Below are 6,638 nucleotides of genomic sequence, written 5' to 3'. Positions count from 1 at the left end.
TTGCTTTCTGTCTCTCTGTCTCTCTGTCTGTCTCTGGCAAGCACTCATGCCCTATAGCAAAAATCTCTCAAAAAATAATAACAATAATATGAATTTTTCAAAATACAATGTATTAGCTATTTACATAGCATTTACAGTGTACCAGGTATTAAAAGTAATCTAGAGATAAAGTATTTTGAACAGATGAGCATAGGTGATATAAAAATTCTATGGCATCTTATATGAGAGGGACTTGAGCTTCTGTGGATTTTTATTTTTCATTTTTTCCTCTCCTTTTTTTTCCTTTGCATCAAATGAGTAATGTTCTAACATCATAGCAAGGTTTGAGGGAGGTACATCTTATACAACAACTTGAAAACCTAATCAGCGTGTTTATATACCACAGCGGGATTTTGGTATCCACAGGGGGAGTCCTGGAACCAATCTACCATGAATACTGAGAGAGGATTGTATTCAGGAAATTATTATTTTGCCTATGGGTTAAGGTAATGTCAGCAACTATAACAGTGAACCCACCCACAGACGTTTGTTTCTCAATAACAAAACTTATTGCTGATAGAGAGCAATCCTACAAGTGAAAATCTAGGAATGAAAGCTTCCATTTTGTAGCTCTCCCATTTTCAAATGCTCTCAAGATTTCTATGTCTACCTGCATTAAGCCACCAAGTGAGAAAAGAGTTTGGAGGATTAACTGTGATAATCAAACGGTAAACTAAGACTAGAGGGAACATCCTAAACAATATTAAGTGCATTTTTAAGAACCCAAAGCTGGGGACCAGCAGGTGGCATGATGATTAAGGTGTTGCAATCACACATGGCTGACCAGAGCTCAAGTTCCAGGCCCAGTGGTTGAGACTGACACCAGGTGCATGTGAGTGTGTGTGTGTGTGTGCCCAAAATCCCAAGGGGAGATTGTGGTGTGGCCATCCCCCCAGGGGGGTGATTTCTCACTTTCCCTCTCTCTGTCTCTCTCTGTAAGTACTTGCCCGCTATGGCTAAAACATTAAAAGGGGAGGGAGGGGGAAAGAAAACCCAAAGCTAAGATCATATGCAATGCCAAAAGTCCAAAGGGTTCTCTAAAATCAGGAATAAGACAAAGATGCCTACTTTCATCACTTTTATTCACTATCGTATCAGAAGTTCTAGCCAAATCAATTCAGCAAAGAAAAACTAAAAGGCATCCAAATTTGGAAAGAAAGAAGTGAAGTTCTCTCTGTTCACAGAGGATATTTTATTTGTTCTAGCACATATTCTGTGTTTGAAGGTTCCAACATAAATCTGCTAGAGCTAATAAATGCAGTAGTTACAGGATACAAAATTAATGTGCAAAAAATTTGTTGCATTTCTATAAATTACTAATGAACAACCTGAAAAGAAAATTGTTGAACCAGCCCCTGGCTTAGTAGTCAAAGTGGCTGGATCCCACATGACTGACTGCAGTTAGAGTCTTAGATTCATGGCTTGAGAAACACACCAGGTATGTGTGTGTACGTGCCCAAAATTCTGACAGGAGAAAAGCAAAAGGGATTGTAGTGTGACTGTCCCCCATGGGGAGTGCTTTCTCACTTTTCTCTCTGGCAAGTGCACATGCCTTCTGGAAAAAATTAAGGGGGGGGGGGGAAAGGAAGAAAAAAGGAAATTGTTCTAGTCCATTCTGTCGCTAATAACAGAAAGTACCTGAAACTGGGTGATTTATAAGAATATGAGTTTATTCATGTCACAGGCTAGAGGTCCAGGGTCCAAGGGCCACATCTGGTAAGGGTCTTCTGGCTACATCACGGCATGGTGCAGGGCACGAGCACATTCATCCATGTCCATGTGTTTGTTCTGGTCTAAATCCCTCTTCTTATAATCCCACCAGGAGTCAACCATGGGGGCCCTACTCTAATAACCTTAATGCTAATCTTCTCCAAGAGTCTCTACCTTTCAACACTGTAGCTGGATTAAGTTTTCACCCTCTTAATGTCATCTCAACAGAATCTCAACACCCAAGTTTTGGAGGGACATTGAAACTATAGCAGAAATTAAGTAAATAATTGAAACTATAGCAGAAATTAAGTAAATAATTGAAACCATAGCAGAAATTAAGTAAATAATTCCATTTATAATGGCATCAAAAAGAGTAAAATAGGAATAAATGTAAGGAGGCAAAAGACTTGTACACTAAAAAAAAAAAATAAAGACAACTAAATGGGAAGGTATCTTGTATTTATGGACTGGAAGACTTAATACTGTTAAAATGCCAGTACTCAAGCTTCGTACAAATTCAACTCAATCCCCATCAAAATTCCATTTTTTATACAGAATTAGAAATATGAATCCTAATCCGAAAACTAAAAAGTATCAGTTTTAGTTTCCTATTTCTTTTTGAAAGAAAATTAACTTCCATAATTTTAACTAGTTCTTCTCAAACATTTTTTTTTAACTGCCAGATGGTATGTGTGCTCATCAGAGGGTTAGAGAGATAGGGAGAAAGCAACGCCAAGCGGGGCATGAAAACACCACAATCCCTTCTCTTCCATTACTCCATCCTGTTGGGATTAGGAACACATACACACATGAGCTCAGTTTGCTTTTCAAGTTGTAGTTGGACATGTGGGATCTGGTTTCCTCAACCACTAGGCAATGAGGCTGCCTCTCATACTTCAATGTATGTATGAATTTCTGGAGATCTTGTTTAAATGGTTTCTGACTCTAAAGGTCTGGAGTGGAGTCTAAGAGTCTTTTCTGCCAAGCTCCCAAGTGATGCCTAGGATACACTAGTATTACCTTGTTAGAACTTGTTAAATAGATCTCATTAGCTAAGTGTTCAGGAGAAATCTACATGTAGCCCCTACTATGGCCTACATCAGTGGTACCCAACCTCCTTGGTTTCATGGAAGAAAATTTTTCCACAGACTGAGGGAGAGATGGTTGGGGTAGGCACGTAGTGTGTTTTCTGGATGATTCAAATATGTTACATTTATTGTGCACTTTATTTCTATTATTACCACAATGTAATATATAAGGAAAGAATTATACTGGGTTGTCAGGAAAGTCATGATGCATTTTTAAACAGAAAAATATGTCACAACTTTCCAGATGACCTAATACAGCTCACCACGATGCAGTATTTGCATTTATTCCCCAGTGCTAGCATCACTGCCTCAGTTCTATCTCAGATCATCAGGCACTAGCCTCTCATAAGGAGCACACAAACTAGAACCTCCCATGTGCTATTCACAGTAGGGTTTGTGCTTCTACAAAAATCTAATGCCAACGCTGATGTGACAGGAGGCAGAGCTCAGGCATAATGCGAGCAATGAGTAGTTGCTGTAAATACAGATAAAGTTTACTTGCCTGCTGCTTACCTTCTGCTATGTGGTCTGGTCCTAACAGGCCATGTGCTAATATCAGCCCATGGTTCAGGGGTTGGAGACCCCTCCCCTGCAAGGTCTTGCCTTTCTACCCCATCTCTTTGCTTCATCCTGCCGTTCCTGCTCTCCCTGCTGTTCTTGCCTCAGCTGCAGCCACTCTGGCCTTCCTGCTGTTCCTCAAACATACTCAACATGCTCCTCCTTTAGGGCTTTGGCACTGTGTCCTCTGTCTGGATCTCTCTGTCCCCAACCCATATGGATATAACTTCCTCTGAGTTGCTCTACAAATGTCACCTTATGAGAGAGGTGTTCTATGATCCCCATATGTAAGATAGAACTCTCATTCCCTATACCTAATAACAACTGAAATTATTAAATACATGTTCATATGTATTTACTGACTGTTCTACCTATTATAATTGTAGGTTCCATGTAATTTTATTCATGGTATATGGCCAGTGCCTAGTGCAGTGCCTACCACATAGTGGATACTTAATAAACACTTGTTGAATTAATAGTAGACAGCTGTTACTTTAGATTAAAAGTTAAAAATTTGGGGTTGGCAGGTGGTGTTGTGATTAAAGGCATTGGACTTCCACATGGCAGATCACAGTTCAAGCCCTGAAGCTGGCAACTTGCTTTCTCACTTGCCCTCTTCTCTCTCTCTGTCTCTTTCTGGTCAAATTGAAAATGATAAATGATAAATAAAGTTAAATAAAATAATAAAAAATTATTAAAAAAAGTTGAACACTCAAAATCAGGTGCTGGGTTTTTTCATGCCTCTTAATTAAAAGATATATAAAATTACTAACTAAGGTTTATTTTTAAACTCAGCTTATTTTAAATTTATAAAATTGTAACCTAACATATTTATTGATAATGGCAAAAACAATAGGAAAGGTGTTTGAAAATTTTGGGATCAGCAGTTGGGGTAATGGCTATGTCACTGGACTCTCATGTAGTCTACCACAGTTCAAGTCCCCGATCTGGTGGCTTAAATTCATGCCATTCGCATGTGCATGCATGCCCAAGATCCCAAGAGGAGAAGGAATTGTAGCATGGCCATTCCCTCTGGGGGGTGATTTTTTGCTTTCTGTCTCTCTGTCTCTCTCTGTCTTTCTGGTGAGCGCACGCGCCCTATAGCAAAGACTTCTCAAAATAAAAAAAAATTTCACCACATGATATGTTTATTTAGGGAACTATAATTCTGTCTTTGGAATGCATATAACATGGGAGTATTCCTGCATGAGGATGGCCTGGCTGTACTAGGAACTCAGGGATGAATAAAGGCCACCTATTTTACTCAAGTGACCTCAAATAAGGGTTTGAGGAAATTAAGACTCTTATGAGGAAACACAAAACTGGAAATAATAGCATCATTTTGTCTCTTAGGAACTGGTAAGTTTTAGAAATGTCAGAATCAAGGGACCAGCAGATGATGTAATGGTTACATTGCTAGACTCCCATGTAGTCGACCAGGGTTCGAGTTCTAGACCAGCAGCTTAAAAACTCACACTGGGTATGTATGCGTGAATGTCCCAAATCCTGAGAGGAGAATGGAGGAGAAGAAATTGTAGTGTGGCCATTCTCCCTAGGTGGAAGGCCACCTATTTTACTCAAGTGACCTCAAGTAAGGGTTTGAGGAAATCAAGGCTCTTATGAGGAAACACAAACCTGGAAATAATAGCATCATTTTGTCTCTTAGGAACTGGTAAGTTTTAGAAATGTCAGAATCAAGGGACCAGCAGATGATGTAATGGTTACATTGCTGGACTCCCATGTAGTTGACCAGGGTTCGAGTTCCAGACCCAGCAACTTAAAAACTCAAACTGGGTACGTATGCATGAATGTCCCAAATCCTGAGAGGAGAATGGAGGAGAAGAAATTGTGGTGTGGCCATCCTCCCTAGGGGGATGATTTCTCACTTTCTCTGTGTTGTTCTATCTCTCCTGTGAGCGCATATGCCCTATAGCAAAAACATCTCTTAAAAAAAAAAAAAAAGAAATATGAGAATCAAAAGCTTTTGAACCTTGAATCAGTTCCTTGCTGCACATCTAGTCTGTTCTCTCCTCTGTCATTGAGTTTCTAACCTTGTAGTATTTCTTTAATTTATTATTTCTTTACCTTACACCAAGTCATGGTTTCTTTTTCCTATAACCTTCTAGCATATTTTTGCATTATGTCCTCTCTTTAAACTATGAACATTGCTATGGTTTGAATGTGTCCCCAAAATTCACGTGTTGGGATTTGGTCGTGACAGGATTAAGAGGGTCAAAACTTAATCTGACTATGATGTTGAAAGATATTGGTAGATAAGTAATAAGGTCATTAGAGTTGGGCCTCCATGATTGACTTCTGGCGGGATTATAAGGAGAAATATTGAAAGCACAACAGAGACACAGTTTCTGCTCTACTCAAGCTCTTCCCTGTTGATATTTGAAGCCCTCTGTTCTGTTACTGAGCAATAAGAAGACCCTCACCAGACATGGGCCTTGGTCCTTGGACCTCCAAACAATAAATTTAAAAAAACCAAACAACTGTTTTTACATATTACTCAGTTTTAGTGAGAGAAAAGGAATCAGGGGGAGAAGAAAAGCAAAAATTGAAGGGACACAAAAATGGAAAAGTATCTGTTGATGATAACGTGTAGGATAATATCTTTAACTGGACTAAGATACAGTGTATTCATGCAGGGAAAATTCACTTTGCAAGCTGAAATAATATACAGTGATAGAATGTATTTTTATAAAAGAAAAAGATGAATTGCTTAGTTTAAGATAGTTCCCATTATTAGCAACAGAACTAACTAGAACAATCATGTAGCATTAGCTTGCAGCATGAATTTCCCTTCTCTTTCCAAGGTTCCAATTCCATTTCTGCATGGATAAAATATGCTTGGACCAACTGATATCTCTATATCAGGGTCACCATGGCCAATCCTTGGACCACCTTCCTGTTGCTCGCCCAGTCACTAGTAGCCAGTGGTACAGGGTTAAGTCACTCTAGACAGGGATGCCCTTTGTGTCAGAAGAGGGGCTGTGGATAGGACAGGCATCAAGACCAGCTTGCATAGCATGCACACACATGCTTCCTCTCACCAGAAAGTCTTCTTTCTCTTTTTTATTGAGCATACTTGAAATTTCTCATGACTCTCCACAACACAACAGTTCTCCTTCAAGAAGTCTCCTCAGGTGTAGTGAGAGACCTGCCGTCAGGTTTTTTTTTTTTTTTTTTTTTTTAGAAAATTTTTTAATTTCTTTTTTTTTTTTTTTTTTTTTTGGG

General features: G+C 39.1%; 1 pseudogene; it reads right to left on the bottom strand.

The window, feature by feature from the left end:
* Positions 1-287: 287 nt before the first annotated feature.
* On the bottom strand, positions 288-391 carry LOC114008908 (uncharacterized; annotated as a pseudogene).
* Positions 392-6,638: the final 6,247 nt, after the last annotated feature.

This window comes from Tupaia chinensis, unplaced genomic scaffold, assembly GCF_000334495.1.
Source record: "Tupaia chinensis unplaced genomic scaffold, TupChi_1.0 Scaffold000414_1, whole genome shotgun sequence".
Classification (NCBI taxonomy): Eukaryota; Metazoa; Chordata; class Mammalia; order Scandentia; family Tupaiidae; genus Tupaia; species Tupaia belangeri.
This window is presented reverse-complemented; position numbering and strand designations above follow the sequence as displayed.